Source organism: Pantherophis guttatus, chromosome 2 (assembly GCF_059756535.1).
Source record: "Pantherophis guttatus breed Tessera chromosome 2, ASM5975653v1, whole genome shotgun sequence".
NCBI lineage: Eukaryota > Metazoa > Chordata > Lepidosauria > Squamata > Colubridae > Pantherophis > Pantherophis guttatus.
The window spans coordinates 234,793,487-234,813,493 of NC_142064.1; positions in this window are offsets into that span (position 1 = coordinate 234,793,487).

Here is a 20,007-nt window from a genome sequence, read left to right on the forward strand (position 1 = left end):
AAGAACCCAGTGCTACATGCTCCAGTTATCCTATGCCATCAAAATTATATTTTGTAACCATCTCTGACTGGGAAGAAAAGACTGGCAAATGTGCTATACAGTGGTGTTATTAAGCTGGTTCTATCCAGTTTGGGAGAACTGGTAGCGGTGGCTGCGGGACGCTCCACCCACCTGCCTGGACGTCATCATGTTGCGTTTTTGACACTCTGTGCATGCTGAGGTGGCGCATGCGCTCACATTTGTGAACCCATAGCGAAGGTAAGTGAATAAGCACCCCTGGTGCTATACAATAAAATAACCCTGCAATAGATTCCTTCAACAACTTTTCCCTAGAACATTTGAAGATCCTTTAGCAAGATAGAAGAACGACATGTCCTGCTCTCTCCAAATTGGGTTTTTCCTTCAATGGCTTGCTTAAATTTCCAAGCAATTAATAAAGCTTTAGGAAGCCTGAGATTTGCAATCAAAATGTTCTTGAGAAATCCTGCTTTTGATCTAGAGATATACTGGGCCTGTCTGACTGGTTTGTGATTCAGGATTGGTTTTGTTTTGTCCTATAATCTAAACCATGGGAAGATTTAACACATTATGCTCAACATTGAGAGACAGAAAAAAGAACAAAATATTGACTATAAAATCTGGAAAAACCTCACTTTCATTCTTTGAATATCAAAAAAGAAAGTTTTCTTTCCCCTCTTCCTCATGGCCTCTTATCTTGTAGCATAACTTTGTTGTTAACCTTATTTCCAAGGAGTTAATCATGGTTATATAGCTCCCCTGTGCTATTCACTTATAAATAAATATCTTTAACTATGTGATACATTTTTTTCTTTCCCCCTTCAGTGTGCAGGTTGGTGATATATACTCCACCTTTATCTAGCGGCCCTAACACCGATGCTGTAATTTTTGTGTGAGGGCAGACAGATGAAACTGTTAGATGTTAGCACATTTAGAATTGCTGAAAAGCAAATGATTGACATGTCACACATGCAGTTTCTGTATGAAGGTTTGAAATGTCATTGCCTATCAAATCCACTTTCTTGCTGGTAGTAGCATACACATGAGCCATTTGATTCCCAAAACACATCAGTCTGTCACCGCTACTTGTACTTAAAAGTGAAGAAAAGAATTGGGATGTCTCCAAGAAATGTTATTGTGACATGGTAGAAAAATTGTGGTCTGCCAAATAATGTTACTAGTCAGATAGAACTGTAGCTGCAAAATGGATGTTTGAAGTTTGGAAAATACTAAAATACACTAAAGTAAATAGAAAGGGATGAAAATGTTTGCTTTTTAACCAGTAGTGTCCTAGATAAAAAATAAGCAATGAATGTAAGACACATTTACTAGCAGTAAATTGTCTAGCAGTAGTGACTCTTTGGCTGAGCAGCTAAATCAATTCTTCAGCCATTTTGTGGTAGAAACAGGAATGACCATCATGCCAGCATTTACCATTGATAGTACACCATTAACACCTACCATCGATAGACAACCACTTCTACTGCAGATCTCTGATGTGCAGTACGTGCTTTCCAGAAGGTTAATATCTGGAAGGCAGCTGGGCCTGATGGAATCATGGGACGAGTTGTCAGGGAGACAGCAGCACCATTGAGAGTGTCCTGACATATGGCATTCTTGCATGATATGGGAGCAGCTCTGTAGCAGATAAAAATGCTCTACAGACAATCATTAAAACTGCCCAGAATATCATCGGACTCCAGCTACCAGCCCTGGATGACATCTTCGAATCTCACTGTTTGAGGAAGTTGCATCACGTTCTCAGAGACTCTTCCCATCCTGTTTACAATCTTTTTGGACTGTTGCCTTCTGGCAGAAGATACAGAACAATTAAAACTCGGACCACACGTTTTCTGAATAGTTTTTATCCCAGAGCTATAATTGCACTCAACAATGAACTAAAAGGCCACCATCAGTGAGCTGTTGGACAGTATTACTTGGTCTGTTGTGTGGATGTTTGGGTGGTTTAGGGGTGGGGAATTGTGGTGGGTGGGAGTGTGTTTGTTATGTGTGTTGGACCTGGTCCTTGGGTGTTAAGTGAATTTCGTTGTATGGGTATACTGTGTATACATGTACAATGACAATAAAGTTGTTGTTGTTGTTGTTGTTGTTGTTGTTGTTGTTATTATTATTATTATTATTATTATTATTATTATTATTATTATTTAATCTTCGGTGAGATTCACAGCCTTTGAGACTGGTTAATAGCTCAGCAGCTCGAGTCCTAACCAAGGACCTAGGAACTGTTAAGGTATCGTCGGAGGATGTAAGCTGTTCCGAGTAAGGTGGTTTTTTGTAGAGTCAAAATGTTCAAGTCTGGTAAATTTAGAATTTCTAAATAGCGAGGTAGCCCTTTGGGATTTGCTCCAAGGGCTCCAATTACGATCAGGACAACACACAATTTCTTTTTCCACAGTCACTCAACTTCAATTTGCAAGTCCCGGTACTTTGTGATTTTTTCTTGCTGCTTATCTTCAATCCGCGCATCACCAGGTATTGCAATGTCAATGAACCATACTTTTTTCTTTTCAACTATTGTTATGTCAAGTGTGTTGTGGACCAAGTGCCTGTCAGTCTGAATCCTAAAGTCCCACAAGATCTTGAGTTTCTCATTCTCTAAAACTTTCTCAACCTGATGTTCCCAGTTGTTTTTGCTGTACTCACATCCAAACTTCTGGCACAATTTCCAGTGAATGATCTTAGCAATGCGGTCATGGTGTTGTAGATAGTCAGTTTGTGAAATTTTGCTGCATTATTATTGTTGTTGTTGTTGTTGTTGTTTACTATTCCATAAATAAACATTCACAACAACACTTTCATCATTGCAAGGTTAGTTAGTTCAAGGGTCATGGATTTTATTTATTCATCAGTGGCTGTTCTATGATTTTAAAAGTCAGCATAAAGGCTTAAATATTTTAAGATATAGAGAGAAACTATATTATCAGATAGAATTTCATTTCTTTTCTGAAAGAGAACATGATGATGCCCAAGATCTAAGATGAAGTCCCCATAGCATAAGAAAAATGATTAAGATAATTGAGAGGAACCAAGTATTTCAATTAAAGCAATTTAAATAATACTAAATTGTCCCAGATAGAAATAAGGTGAAGCCTCTTTTTCTGGTACTATTCATGAATTATTGACACCAGAATATGGTGGGATATACTGTATAATGAATGTATAATACATAACCTCATTCATCCAAAACCTAATAGGTATTAAGCAACTACTTCTTTGTGTTCCTGTTATTATTCCTTTTTAAAATCTACTCAGAGTTCTCTAACCTGTCACCCTTCAAATTGATATAACTATAAATCTCATTATCTGGTTGTTAGAGGATTTGAAAGGTAACAAAGAAGAGAACATTTGTAGCTCAAGGTTGAAATGTGGTGCTCTCTGTGCTTGGTTTTTCATTTGCAGATGTTTCATTTCCCAACAAAGTAATACGGTCAGTGTGAGTGTGGAGTTTGTCCCCTGGTTATATACAGTAATTTGACCTACCAGTTGGTGCGAGTGTAGTTCAGGGGTGAAATGTAAAATTTGTTATTACCAGTTCTGTGGGCATGGCTTGGGGGGGGTGGTGGTAATGTGACTGGGTGGGCGTGGCCAACTTTTTTTTTTTTAACTTTTCAAAGCATTTTTTCTACAACCTCTTCGACTGAAGAGGTTGCAAAAAAATGCTTTGAAAAGCCTCTGACGATCAGGCAACTCAGCTGGGATTATCAGAGGCTTTACAAAGCATGTTTTTTACCACCTCTTTGGCTGAAGAGGTTGCAGAAAAAAATGCTTTGAAAAACCTCTCTGCCAATCAGGCAACACAGCTGGGATCGTCAGAGGCTTTTCAAAGCATTTTTTTTACCATCTCTTCGTCCGAAGAGGTTGCAGAAAAAAATGCTTTGAAAAGCCTCTGATGATCCCAACTGAGCTGCACGATCATCAGAGGCTTTTTTTTTTTTACTTTTAAAAGCATTTTTTCGGCAGAAGAGGTTGTAGAAAAAATGCCTTTAAAAGTAAAAAAAAAAAAAAAAGCCTCTGATGATTGTGCGGCTCAGATGGCATAGTGCGGGGAGGGGCTCAGGGATTTTTGCTACCGGTTCTCCAAACCACCCGCCTCCATCGCTACCGAATCGGGCGATCTGGTCCGAACCGGGAGCATTTCACCCCTGGTGTAGTTTCTTTAGTGGGATATTGTTTTCTGCTTGTTTGTTTGGTTAATCTCTGCTTATTTAGATTTAGAAAATTATAAAAATACCAAATCAATAATGAGTGATTATGATTGATTGTACTATGAAGAAACTAAGCTGGAAGACAAGGTTGGGGGAAAAAACAAGACTGGGAAAAGACAGCATGCTTTGAAGAAAGAAGGCTGGGAAAATTTACCCATTGAACGGAAACAAACACAAACAAATTCTGACAGATATGGCTTATAAACCATCTCTCTTCTTCCATTATCTTTGTAAGCTGAGAGTGGCCATATAAATTTTCATCAATCAATCAATCAGGCATGGCTGTATGGCCTCATAGCTGTTTACCATATTACACCTTGTGCAGTGTGTGTGTGTGTGTGTGTGTGTGTGTTAGATGACAAGAAAAGAATTAACTGTAGGAGAACAGGTAGATATCTGCATCAATATACACAATAACTTGTGTATTTCTTGCTTAGTTTCATCTACATCTACACTTATTGTTAAATATCATTAAATATCAAATTAAAACATTAATTATTGATTCAGTATTTTTATAGAATAAAGAGATGAGGAATCATTGCTTATTTACTTTCACCTATATAAAGCTTACTTAAAAACAGATTGCCTGATTTGATTTGTTTGAAGGCAATCTATAGCATATATTTCTCGTTTTTATTAATTTCTTAATAAAATTGTAATGGATTTAGATACTAAACCAGAAAACTCTGACTTCTGGTTTCATACACTGACCTTATGCATGAAAGGCAGCTGGATGACTTTGGGCCAATCTCTCAGCCCACATCACCTCACAAGGTTGTTGTGGTGGGAAAAATAGGAGGAAGAAGGAGTATTAGACCACCTTGAGTTATATATAAAAATAATAAAGGTGGGATTTTTTTAAAAAAATCCAAAATTAAATAAATAAACAATAAAATAATCATATAAAATAAATAAATACGACCACATAAAGTAAAGGTAATTTAATATCCACTCATGGTGATCCAGCACGGTTTTCAGAAGATCTTCTGGTGTGAATTTTCTAGTCCACTAAAAAGAAATAGGAACTGCACTTGCCAAGCTGTATATTTTAGAGAGTAGAAGTTGGCATCGTAATTTGTGTAGGCCTTCTCTTATATATCTTTGCTTTTTCACTAATTTATTTTGTTTGTATGAACAACAACAAAAAAATCCTTATTGTTACTTTTCTGTGAGAGCAGAGTAAAAGAACATATAAACTGAGGGCTCACTTTCCATCCTAGTTTTGGTGCTTTCATGGCCAACTGTGCTGTAGCTAGAAAAGACTGGACATCTCTCTTATAATTCTATTTTTTTCCTTGAATGGGAAGGAATGCATATAAACCTGTCACTCTATATCAGGGGCAGGTTTCAATACCCATTGCTACCAATTTGCTCGTGGGTGTGCACATGCTTGCGTGTGCGTGTGACACTTCTGCATACATGTGACATTTCTGCACATGTGCAGAAGCATCTGGGCAAGTGGGCGGAGCCTCCCGCTGCCGCCTCTACCGGTTCGCCTGATCCGGGGCGAATCAGTAGGAACCCACCACTGTTCTAAATACAGACCTTCCAAGAGGTCAATTCTCCATTGTTACACATAGCCAAAGATTGCAAGTAATCCAATGTGAACATACATACACAGAAACCTACCATCCGTTACTATTTTTAAGGGGTAAAGTAATCTTCATTTTCCAGAAAGAAATCAATTATAATACATAAAGTGATTATGAATGTAATTGCACACACATTTGTAGGCTTATATAGCCTCTTTCTCCCCTTTGTTTTTACTTATCTTTATTGTGGCATTTTTCATTGAGGCATTTGGAAATCATATAACAGTTGTTGTAAAAAAAAAAAAAAGTTCTATCCCTTGAAATATTAACAAAGATGTTCAGTCTCTGAAAGAAGAAAAATGGCTATTCTTGTAGGACTCCAAGCCAGATTAAAATAGCTATGAATGTTATCATCCTTGATTTACTGCTACTTTGTTTTTGTTAAAGTAAAATGAGAGTTGTTACCCATTAAATGAAATATCAATAATCACTATATCCTCTAATAATGAACATTCTTTTTTCAAGTACAGTACCGAACTTGCTTCCTCCTCCACTCCTATTTCTACAGAAGAAGAATTGGAGGTTTATTTTCCCATAGGTCATGTGTCACCTTTGGAAGCCATATTAGCTCTGGAAGCTTCCAAGCTCCCACCTTCTCATGTATGGGAAAGTAGGAGGGGGGATTTAGTACAGGGAATGCAGTTAGACAAAATAGCAGTCTTCCTTTTGGTCAAGGTCAGGAAAATCCTGCATCTGGAGAAGGAGTGGTTGGAGTGATGTCTCAAGATGGGACAGATGGTGGTTGGAGCATGTGATGGACTGCTGAGTGAGGAGATGGTTTTGGGGGCTTTGATTTATTGAGGGAAAAGCTGGAACTCTCAGATTTGGGTTTTCCCAGATGTGCCAGTTATACCTACTCTAATAAATGGAACTTTGAGAAAATGCTTTCCTCTGAGTTTTTAATTGGAGTTGGGGTTTTCTGGAACGCTGACACTTGGTGGAAAGAGGAACACTTGGAACTTGTTGGAAAGAAGTACTGCCCTGAAACTATACACATTGCAATATGTGCACGGAGCAACATTGAATGGTTCCCTTGCCAGTAGATGGTGGAAGTAGGTTATGAGTGAAGAGCATTTATTTTACAGGTAGTTCCTCAACTTAAAACCATACATTCAATGACCATTGGATGGTGTGATGATGCTGAAAAAGTGACTTATGACTGGCCTTCACACTTACGACTGTCACAGCATCCCTGCAATCACATGATCAAAATTCAGGCACTTGGCAACTGGCATGTATTTATGACGGTTGCAACATCTTGGGGTCACTTTATTGCCATTTTTCACCTTCCCAGAAGGTTTCTGACATCCATGGGATTTGCTTCACAACTGTATGAATCTTTTACTACAACTATGTGATTCATTCATTTAAATGATGATTCTCTTAACTACAGTGGCAAAAAAAGTAATAAAATCAGGTACAATTTAACAACTGTCTCACTTAGCAACAGAAATACCAGTTCCAGTTGTGGTTATAGGTCAAGAGCTACCTATACTCCTGACATAGGAAGAAAGGGATACCACATTACTGTAGTTGTGTGAAGGAGCTGTAGATTGAGACAAAAAGCAATACATTAATATACAGGAACAAAAAAACCCATGCAATTTTATAACCGTCAACCAAAAGCTAAGTCATTGTGAAGTTGAATACACTGAGAATTGAAAAACACATTTGTTCCTCTTTTTTGTTTATTTTTGCTGAGAAAGGAATTGCATGCATAGCATCAAAAATTGTTCCCCTAAATTTGTCTTGACAGTCCCATGTCACATATTTTATAACTCTTCTTTATATGTTACAGAAAAGAACAGTGTCTTGTCTTGTTCTTAAAAGGATGCAGAAATGTAGAGACAATGCTGAATTTCAAAAAGCCACTTGGCTGCCCATTGCATTTTCATACGGGGACCTCACATTTTAAATCTATATTTAAAAATTCAATGCATAAGAATGACAAGTTTGAAGAAAATGACAAGTTTGGAGAAAACGGTCAGCCTCTATCATTTTAAATATGGTCACAAAAGCACCAAGACATGGGGAAATGTGGATGTGAGGTTGTGGAAGTAAAGTAGACAGATAAATAGTTAGACGTCTCTTCTCCAAGGAAGTTCTATGAGTATCTACAAATAAAGTAGATGAATAAAATAAGATGGTAAGTGTAAGAAATAAAGCTTTTACCCTTGTCAAATTAAGGAACAGTTTGAAATCAGCTGTATCAGTATAAAGCATGAGACTATACTGCTGGCACTTAACATCAAGACAGGACCAAGGAAATATTTGGCACAATTTTAATCAAGTTTTGCATTTTGCAGGTTTCTGTATCTTTACATTTGGACAACCCAAAATGAATGTTGCTCATTAAAAAGGTCAAAGAAAGATAGTGGGAAATGTATTGGCAAAAGACACTAACTTATGTAGATGTTTCTTTACATATGTTAAAAATGTCTGCACAAGATGAAGGAACTGATTTACAAAAGAACAGTGTTGATCAGAACAAAAATGTGGTGGCATTTGAAGACCTGGTGGTGTTAACTAACCTTAAATTTGGAAATAAGTTCCAAGGGAAAAACGGAAAGGGTATGTTATTTTTCTATATATCAAAGAATGCAGAGTTAACCTAGGAATGAAAAAATATATATATCAAAAATTTACGGTAGCATCTACACCAGATGTCAGAGCAGTTCATTAGAGGAGATGTGCTATCATTCCCTGGTCCTAATTATCATGATCTTGAAATGTAAGATAAAACCAGAAAAGCTTTTTAATAAAAATGAAGCACAAAAATATCAAGGTATTCTAAACAAATGTTGTTTATAAAATCTAATAAGTGGATAGATAGAATTCTGTAGAATTCTGAGGATCCATTGCAGGGGTGGGTTCTACTTACCTTTACTACTGGTATCACTTTGTTCGCTCACACCTTGCTTCTGTGCATGCACAGAAGCTTCTGTGCATGCACAGATCGCCAATGATGACATCTGGGATGGTAGGCAGGGCCTCCCGCCGGTTTTACTACCAGTTCTTGCGAACTGGTCTGAACCAGGGGCAACCCACCACTGATCCAGTGGCAGGACAAGGTGCCAGACACAGAAGTCCTCTCCAGAGCAGGTCTGCCATCAGTTCACACCCTGCTGATGAAAGCCAGACACGCTGGGCAGGTCATGTTGCAAGGATGCCAGACCATCGCATCCCTAAACAGCTCCTCTATGGTGAGCTGTCTGAAGGAAAGAGATTGCACGGGGGACAAAGGAAGCGCTATAAAGACACGTTGAAAGCCTCCTTCAAGTCCCTGGATATCAAAACCACCTCCTGGGAAATCCTGGCACAAGATCGACATGGTGCATGCTGATCCACCAAGGCTGCCAGACATCTGAGGACAGACGAACAACCATAGCACAAGAGAAGCGAGCACTCCGCAAAGTCAGAGCTGCAAATGCTGCAACAATGGTGCCCACATATGTCTGACTGACATGTGGCAAAACGTTTCGTGCCTTACCACCCACCTGCAGACACATCGTGGACAGCCCACAACTTGTTAGATATAAAGGTCCTTTTCGAACACAATGGATAAACATCAAATGGATAGATAAATCTAAAAAAAAAAAAAATCTTCAGTGGCACTCGTGGTCTAATTTTAGAACAGTAAATAGTGACCTGTTTTATTTCCAATGGCTGTATTCCAGTTTATTTATTTATTTATTTATTTATTTATTTTTGAATTTGTATACCGCCCTTCTCCCTAAGGACTCAGGGCGGTGTACAGCCATATAAAAACATATAGTACAAATATTAAAATACCATTAAAAGATATATATAAATTTGGCCCCATAATTAAAAACAGTAACAAACCAATTAAAACATTTAAAAAGTGTTAGGCCAGCCCGGCTTGCTGGAAAAAGAAAGTTTTAAGGGCATGGCGGAAGGCACCGAGATCTTGGATTCTCCTTATCTCTGGGGGCAGCTGATTCAAGAGGGTAGGTGCCCCCACAGAGAAGGCCCTCCCCCTGGGGGTCACCAGCCTGCATTGTTTGGCTGATGGCACCCCGAGGAGGCCCTCTCTATGGGAGCGCACTGGTCGATGGGAGGCCGTCGGTGGCAGCAGGTGGTCTTGAAGATAACTAGGTCCTATGCCATGGAGCGCTTTAAAGGTGATAACCAACACCTTGAAGCGCACCCGGAAGACCACTGGGAGCCAGTGCAGCTCACGCAGGAGAGGTGTTATATGGGAGCGCCAGGTAGCTCCTGTGACTCCCACGGCCGCATTCTGGACCAGTTGGAGCCTCCATGTGCCCTTCAAGGGGAGCCCCATGTAGAGAGCATTGCAGTAGTCCAGGCGAGAGGTGACGAGGGCATGAGTGACTGTGCACAGGCCATCCCAATCAAGAAAGGGCCACAACTGGTGGATCAGGCGAACCTGACAAAAAGTCCCCCTGGCAACAGCCGTCAGATGTTCCTCCAAGGACAGCTGCGTATCCAGGAGGACTCCCAGATTGCGAGCCCTCTCTGAAGGGGCCAAAGACTTGCCCCCAATAGTCAGTGATGGAGTCAACTGACTATATCGGGATGCCGGGAACCACAGCCACTCAGTCTTGGAAGGGTTGAGCTTGAGCCTGTTTCTCCCCATCCAGATCCGCACAGCCTCCAGGCATCGGGACATCACTTCAAGGGCATCGTTGGGGTGGCCAATGCACAGTGAGGTATAAACAGGAGGAGTTAGAAATCAAATATGGAAAGCAAGCATGTCCTTATAGATATTACTATCATGGAAATCTGGTAGAATAAAAGTCATGGTTGGAAGTTATGAATATTACTTTTGGAAGATATAGATATACGAAAATGAGAGATGGAATAGTTTCCTAACCAAATAAACCATGTGCTATAAAGAAATTGATGATCTGGAATATGTCATCTGAAAATCATCTGAAAATCTAGATAAAACTAAAAATGAGTAAGAAAAGCAACTGATATTATCATGAGAATTTACTACAGACTGTTTATCCAGGCAAGGGATAAGGAAAATGCTTCTCTAAAATTTCATCAATACTCAAGGGGCCAGCTACTATATTTTCTCAAAAACTAATACGATGAGGATTGAAAGAGGCAACACATTTCTGACCTCTGTTGCTGATCATTTTGTGTTTCGGAAGTTGAAAAATAAACAAGGGGAATCAGCTATTCTGGACTAAATCCTCACCAGTACAGAAGAATATCTTGATGGACTGAAATTATAGGCACCATGATGGAAAGCAGCTACATCAAGATAATGTAACAATCTATGAAAATTCAGCCTCTCACCTCAGCTACAGAAAGAAAAATTTCAATGATCTCAGTTGAGATGTGAGCTTCATGCCACATTTCGAAATCCAAAGAATAAATAAATCCAAAAAGGAATGGGAGATCCTAAAAGAATAAGGCAAAATTTATATTCATGAGTAAGTAAAATGAGGAAAGCATTCAGGGGTTTGGATGGATTAATAACAAGCTCATTGACAAACTGAAAGGCAAACAGAAGTGGGCTAGTAAGAAGAAGCATAGGCTAATAATTTGGCCCTGTATGGGTGGAATCAGGAAGGTTAATATCAGAATGGAACAAGACTATTGAGGAATGCAAAATATAATGAAGGGTCCTTTTAAATGCTTCTGCATCATCCTGGATGGAGATATTGAGTGGAACCCTCCAGGATTCATATTTGACCCAATGCTATTTAATATTTATAAAAGACATAAATGATATAATGTTGGTGCTGGATGTATGTTTTTGTTTTGTTTTATTTGTTTGTGTTTTTCTGCTTTGTATTTTATCTTTTATGACACGTAAAAAATGCAAGTAGAAAAATAGGGACCACCTTTGGTGGGAAGATAACAGCATTCCATGTGCCTTTGGCATTTAGTCATGCTGGCCACATGACCACGGAGACATCTTCGGACAGCACTGGCTCTTTGGCTTTGAAACAGAGATGAGCACCACCCCCTAGAGTCGGGAAGAACTAGCACATATGTGCAAGGGGAACCTTTACCTTTACTTTGAGAGAGGCACAATTTCCCTTGTACTTAAGGTAATTATTTTATTGCCTGCACAGAGCTTCTAGAAATGATTTAACACTGAGTTCAAAAATAGTCACAGTCATTGGGTCAAGTGATGTTTCAATGTTTCACTGCATGGAAGTTACCTCTATTTTTTAAAAAAATGCAAATACAACTACTACACAATAATATGCAACTCTTTAGGAATTATTTTTTGAAGTCACTGTAAAATGACAGACGGATTACCATTGCAAGCTGTTACACAAATCCCTTTCATTACTAATCCCTAATCCTTAACCATTCGGCTAAGAAAGGACACAACAATTGGCTTATAGAGTAGAAATGAGTCTGCCGTTTTGCTACTTTAAAACAATATGCTCCAACCAATTCTTATTTCTTAGCTCTTTGTCTATTCCCAAAGTTTCTCTTTAAGCCTCTTTGGTATGACCGATTGATTTTTGCTTTCCTATTGATTCCTTTTCAGGAATCCCTTTACTTTTTCCCCCCCAGTTTCACCAGATTCAGACAAATTGTGGGGATGTTTCCTTACTGCTGCCCACCTTATCTTTCGGTATATGGCATGTCACTCATCCTAAATTAACTACTGCAGAGATAGATGTAATGGGGCAGCAACTGACAGTATGACATCAAGGATGTTGGAATGCCTTTATCTTTTGCCAAGAGATCACTTTTTCTATTTTTAGCAATATAAATGATATCAAGTCTGTTGAATGTATGTACAGATCCTCAACATATAGCAGCAATATGGTATTCATAAGGATACAAAGAAATACTAAGTTTTACTCATAAAGGAAGTCTGGATTAATAAACTAAAGTTTATTAAATTTCAGAAATGAGAAACCTATGGATTTGTAGATGTTTATCTGCAAACTCTTGCAGTCATTCCAGATAATCCTGCAAAGAAGCACCCCTCTTCAAAAAAAACCCCAAGCACCATTAAAGTTCTTGGAACATTTTTGCTGTTAAAGGAAGGGAAATCAAAAGCTCTGGAAAATATAGCAATAGCAATAGCACTTAGACTTATATACCACTTTACAGCGCTTTACAGTCCTCTCTAAGTGGTTTACAAAATCAGCATATTGCCCCCAACAATTTGGGTCCTTATTTTACCCACCTCGGAAGGATGCCGGCAGTCAGCAGAAGTAGTCTGCTGTACTGCACTCTAACTACTGCACCACCGTATAATATTCAAATATAATATCAAATGTCAACATTGCTTGAAACCTTTTTCTACCCATTCTGCTTATCCAGAAAATTATCCCATAAAATAATAACAAAGGAGGTTGGGTTGATCTAAACCCAAATTATGCCAATCAGAAGAAATTTCTGGGATATGTAGATTGAAAGATCTCTAAACATTTATAAAATAGCAGTAATCTGGAATCCATATATTCCATGACTGGAGATTTCATGTTCTGCCACATTCGTATCCCAAGGAACTGTTATGAATAAATACCTTGGACAGAGATATTTATTTTGTTCCAAGCTGACTGCAACAAATAATGTTTGGGAGACAAGAAAGTGGTAGAACAGGATTCAGGGAAACGTGGTTGACACAAGACTGGTCATTTGCAAATTGTTTTCCTCCTAGTGAGGTGAAGTCACTAAGAAAATAGCAAGAATTTTAAAAAGGCAAAAAAAAAAAAGAAGACCCTGAATGATTTATTATTTTGTAAAATATGTAAGTTACTTTTAATGTTACGTTCATATGTACTGTATAATGTATTAAACCTTTGCAAATTGTCCTAGTGGGCTTTTTTGGCTGAAAGAAATCATAGAAATAAATTCTAATATTAACATTACCCATTTGGGGATAACGCAGCTTGCTGAACCAAGGAAAGTTCACCCATCCCTAATTGCAATTGAACTACGCAGCCAACTGTGGCTTAAATAATGTAAGTATCTTGTTTAAAAATTCTCACGTATCACTGCCATGTTAACCTAGCCCTTATCTTGGCTGACTTTTTTAAGTGGGGGCCCTGTTTGTACAGCTCTCACATGTACTGTATGTATACTTCTGTTACTTCTCAGTTTATAAGGAAGTAATCATAAGTTCAAATTTCTTAACTGTTTGCTGTAACAACTCAGGTGCTAGCCACCTCACCACTGATTTTCAGCAACAAATGAGGAAGGTCTTTGAGCTACACCAAAACCTCAAGCAATCCTATATCAGCCAGACTCAACAGTTCTCATCTCTTGAGAGTATTCTATTTTGATAGCCAACCAAATTAAAATAAGCCAAATACACAATTGTGGGATTAAAATCCAATACACCCATCAAGGCAATCTGATATACCTTATGTAAATGCCCAAGAACATCCAAATGTCCATGACATCTAATCAGTCCAAATCACACAGTATTATTTGAAAATAGAAAATAGACCTAGATGGATAAAAAGTTAGTTTTGATTTAGAAACCTCTTCTTACTTATGAGCAATGTTTGAAGGCCTCAATCCCTGGCAAGCAATATTTGGAAATATACTGGTGTAGGCCAGTGGTGAAATGTAAAATTTGTTACTACCAATTCTATGGGTGTGGCTTGGTGTCGGGTAATGTGACTGGGTGGGCATGGCCAACTTTTATTTATTTTACTTTTAAAAGCATTTTTTCTACAACCTTAAGAGGTTGCAGAAAAAATGTTTTTAGAAGCCTCTGACGATCCCAGCTGAGCTGCACGATCATCAGAGGCTTTTTTTTTTACTTTTAAAAGCATTTTTTCAGCTGAAGAGGTTGCAGGAAAAAATGCTTTTAAAAGTAAAAAAAATACAGCCTCTGATGATCGCGTGGCTCAACTGGGCATGGGGGGGGGGACAGGGATTTTTGCTACCGGTTCTCCGAACCATCCGCCGCCATCACTACCGGATCAGGCGATCCGGTCTGAACTGGGAGCATTTCACCCATGGTGTAGGCTTTCATGTCTAATAACTGTTCGTCTTCAGAATTTAGTGACTGTGATATAGAAAACACATTTCTTGATGTTTTACTGGCAACTAGGGCTGGCATCTTCAGAATCTATTCTCTAGACAACAGGCACTAAACCCTGAAGCCCAGCAGTACCCAACATTTTCAAACTTCAAACTTTGTCTTGCGTCATATCCCATTTGTGTTATTTTTATTGGAAATGTCAAAGGCAAGGGGTTTATACAGGAAATAGGAGAAGAAGAAAAAGATGTTTATATTGTCAAGAACGGTAGTACTGGATTAGAAGCTTAAAATTGGGGAGGGGAAGTGATCAGAAGTCATTAAAACAAAAACAGAAAAGAGCAAGCCTTTTCCTGGATTTTCCTGGATTACCCTGGATTTTGGTTAGATCTATATAATTCCCACCAGAAACCTAAAACAGATAGATTAGGCTGAAAAAGAGAGTCTGAACCAAAGTGTCCCAGGATGTTTCAGACCTGATCAGATTTGAATCTGGGTATCTTGTAATCCTCACATCACACTGGCAACTCATTCCTTGCCAGCCTCACTGTCTTCAGTTGGATAATAAAGCATTAGATGCATATTTTCTACTAAAAGACCTGGTGTTGCATTTGGTTGGACTAAAAGACCTCCAAGGTCTTTTATTCTGCATCACAGAGACATATTGTACAGAAAGGTGTATAAGTGGTCCAAGAATGGGTTCTACTTACCTTTACTTCCGGTTCGCAACAGGAGTGCACCAGGGGTAGGTTCTACTTATCTTTACTACTGGTTCGCAATGGGGCTGCACACGTGAGCGAGCGAAGTGAGTGCGCGTGCTTGTCTGTGCATGCGCAGATGCTTCTGATAACATCGTGGTCAGTGGGTGGAGCCTCCCTCTGGTTTTACTACTGGTTCTATAGAACTGGTCCGAACCGGGGGCAACCCACCACTGGAGAGCGCGCACGTGCAGATCGTCCATTATGACGTCCAGGTGGGTGGGCGGAGCCTCCTGCCACTTTTACTATCAGTTCTCAAGAACTGGATAGAACCAGGAGCAACCCACCACTGAAGTGGTCACACCATTTTGGCCAATTGCATATGCATAGCTTTTATCTAAAAACATTAGTCAAGCTTTGCAGGGAAACAGAAACGTGAAAAAGAAGGAAAGTCATGGAGTGTTTTTGTTTTTGTTTTTGTTTTTTGCAGTTTTATCTCCTACGTTTTATCTTTGCATTGTGAAAGCAATAGCAGAATTTATAAAAACCATGTTGGAAAGCAATTTTTTCCCCTCAGTAGCAACAGGTTATAAAATGTCTGTCTGTCTATCATTTATCCATTGATAGATCTATTTAGATCAGTGGTTCTCAACCTGGGGGTCGCGACCCCTTTGGGGGTCGAATGGCCATTTCACAGGGGTCGCCAAAGCCCTCTCTCGCCCCCCCATGCCTTCACTCACCCTCACTCTCTGCTCTGTTGGATCGCTGGCCATTCACTTACCCCGCCCACTCCCAATCTATTGCTGCTTCCGATGGCTAGAGGAACAAAAACGGTTTAAATTCTTGCCACGGGGCTTCAAAGGGCCGCCCTATAGCCAGTGGTGCAGCCGAACCGTTTGTTAAATTGCTGGTTTGCCCCGCCCCTCCGCACCACTATTTATTGCCAATAAAGAGTGGTGGGCGAGGGATGGGGGAGCCAGCAATTTAAAAAATGGTTCGGTGTTTTTTTGTAATTTTATTGGCCCACGGAGCTTCAGCATAGGCTAATTAGCCCTTGATTAGATCGGCTCCCGACCCTCAGTTGATTTGCTCTCAGCTGTTTTGCTCAGGGCTCTGGTGCTTGCTTGCAAAGAGTGCAGATTTTTTCCCCCCAGCTATGCTGAAAAATGAAACTGGAAGTAAAGAGGCTGTTGGCTTTGCTGTTGCTGCAAGTTGGAAAATTAGGCAGGCAGATTTCTTTTCTTTTTCCTCACCAAAAAAGGTAGGTGCAAACAATGGGAAATTTAGGGAAAAAGAGGAGAGTTCAAGATTTTAAAACACAAAAGAAAAAAAGCTCTATTTAAATAGGGAATTGTAATAATTGAGATACTATTAATTGTATATTGTGTTGAAAGCAGAAATGGTTAAGTTGTGGTTTGAAGGAATATATGGGGGAAATTATTTGGTTTATTATTATTGGTAAATATAATTAATTGATTTGTAAGAAATTGGATTGCATGGAAATAATTGGAATATTCATGTGGTATATTGATTAATATACAAAAAAGGTAGTTATATAACTAATTGATTTATATTAAAATGCTGAATTTATATTAAACAACTGTAATATTACATAATTAACGAATGTGAGGATGGATATAAAAATAGATGACAATGGGAAGGGGTATAATATAGAATAGAAGGGAAAAATTGAATTTGATTAAGATTAGAGATGAGGATGAGGGTAATATTGTTTTTTTACAAAAATAGATGAGGAATAAATATGGCAAAAAGGAAATATAGAAATTGTAAATTTAATTGAAATGACTAAACGCTGTTTAAATTTGTGAACCAGCCAAATATTCTGTTCAAAGAAAATACATTGTATGTTTGTATGTGTGTTTCTAATTATTGTTATTTATTCATATTTGTTCTCTTTTATTCTTTAAAGTTAACAATTCATTCTTTATCTTAATAGCTTTATATTTGTTTGGGGTTGGCTTTCTTCCCTTTCATCTTTTTTATTGTACAGCAATCTTTCTCCTCAAACCTACCACCTCTCTCTTTTCTTTCCTTCTTAATTTCTCTTCCTCCCCCTCTTCTTCTCCTCCCTACTTCCTCTTCCTTTCTCCTTCTCCTCTCTTCCTCCCTCTCTTACCCTCACTCCTACTCTAATTTCCCTTCCCTTCCTTCATTCCTCTCTATTGCTGTATCCTTTTATGCATATGGACTACTCAGAGGGCTGAAAAAGTTATTTCTGACTGGTCCTCGCACTTTTGACCAGTCCTCGAACTTACGACTGTCCTCACATTTTATGTTTTTGCCCTATCTTGTCACTATGGGGAAGAGAAGCAGTTGTGAAATGAGTGACACGGTTGTTAAGAATGCTACAATGGGCATAAATGATGACCAGTCATAAGTGCGAAGACCGGTCAAAAGTGTGAGGACCTGTCATAAATCACTTTTTTCAGCCCTCTGGGTAGTCCTTTTGTGCATATGGACTACTCAGAGGGCTGAAAAAGTTATTTTTGACTGGTCCTTACACTTTTGACCAGTCCTCGAACTTACAACTGTCCTCACATTTTACATTTTTCCCCTATCTTGTCATCATGGTGAAGAGAAGCAGTTGTGAAATGAGTGACATGGTTGTTAAGAATGCTGCACGGGCATAAATGTGAGGATGATCATAAGTGTGAGGACCAGTCAAAAGTGCGAGGACCTGTCAGAAATGACTTTTTTCAGCCCTCTGAGTAGTCCCTATACACATAGCCATGGCCACCCAGTCACATGACCAGCTAGCCATGCCCACCCAGTCACATGACCTCCAAGCCTTGCCCACAAAATAAGCCACGCCCACAGAACCGGTAGTAAAAAAATTTAGAACCCACCCCTGATTGGGGGTCATCACAACATGAGGAACTATATTAAAGGGTCGCGGCATTAGGAAGGTTGAGAACCACTGCCCTATACACATAGCCACGCCCACCCAGTCACATGACCTCCAAGCCTTGCCCACAAAATAAGCCACGCCCACAGAACCGGTAGTAAAAAAATTTAGAACCCACCCCTGATTGGGGGTCATCACAACATGAGGAACTGTATTAAAGGGTCGCGGCATTAGGAAGGTTGAGAACCACTGATTTAGATTGATCAAGGAACTGATAGATTGACATAGGCAGGTAGATAGATAGGTAGCAAGGTAAGTAAACTGTAAAATTTTACTACTTTTTGAAAATGGTCAGGAACATAGTATTTAACTCATAGCTGCATATTATATTAACATGTTATGAAACCATTCATTAAACAATTACAAATGTCTACACTGTATCTGTTAAGAGTCATAGTTATAAAGCGATTGCTTTATGTGTAAAAATTAACCTCAGGTGCTTATCTCTCTGCGCATTTATTAGCAATTTAGTTTTTTTTAAAAAATTAACATTTCCTAAGTTATTCAAATTATCACAGTATATACTGTAAGCCAGTTACAACGAAGTCTACACCTTAGCTAATTATTGCTGATAAACATGTTAAGTTAATGCAAGCCCAGCTTGGAATAAAGAGAACATTAAGCAAATGACTCATCTGACAATACGGTGAAATAAGATAGTTGGTGCTTTAATTATGTGTGTGTGTTCACACACATACACATGTGGCTAAAGACAATTACCTTCCCAATTAAATAACCACAACAAAGGCTGATAAATAAAACAGAACAGTTCTTAAACCATAGTGAAGATCTTTTAATGTACTTCTTTCTCATTGATGTGCATCTCAAATATATTCTGAATGGAGGAGGGGAAATCCTTTTCATGGACCATTACCCTGGATTTTGGTTAGATCTATATAAGTGGGTAAATTATATAGATAAAATAGGTAAATAGGTAAATAGGTAAAAAACCTATAAATTAGGTTTTTAGGCAAGTAATACTTACATAGATCAAACCAAAATCCAGAGTCATACCTCATTATAGAGATGAGCAAAATTTTCAGAATTTTCTTTTCTTATTTCTCATGGGATGAATCTGTCAATTTCAGTTTTTCTTATTTCAGCCTTAAGTTTGATCTGTTCCCTTTCCCCCATTCAAATTCCAATGTAATTCATTATTTGGCTGACTTTTCTACAGTCTCTCTCTCTATATATACAAATTTAGAGAAGTATTAAATTTAGTTTGTCAATTTAGAAAAAAATGTTAGTTTTAAGTTTAACTTGTGTAATTATTCTGAAATTAGGTAATTTAAAAGTTTGTGGAATCAAACTAATTTTTCCAGCATCCTTATTTCCCAGAACAACTCAGAAAACACTCCTGGAAAATGCACAAACAACTCATCGGCACAAGAAACCTTTTCCTATTTATGCTGTTCTGTAACATACTTATGCCTTCTTTCCTCTAGGACCGTGATGGTGAACCTATGGCACGCATGCCAGAGGTGGCATGCAGAGCCCTCTCTGCTGGCACGCGCGCCGTCGCCCCAGGTCAGATCTCCGTGGCGTTTCTTTCATGAACTTCTGTTTCCCTGCAAACGACAAAACA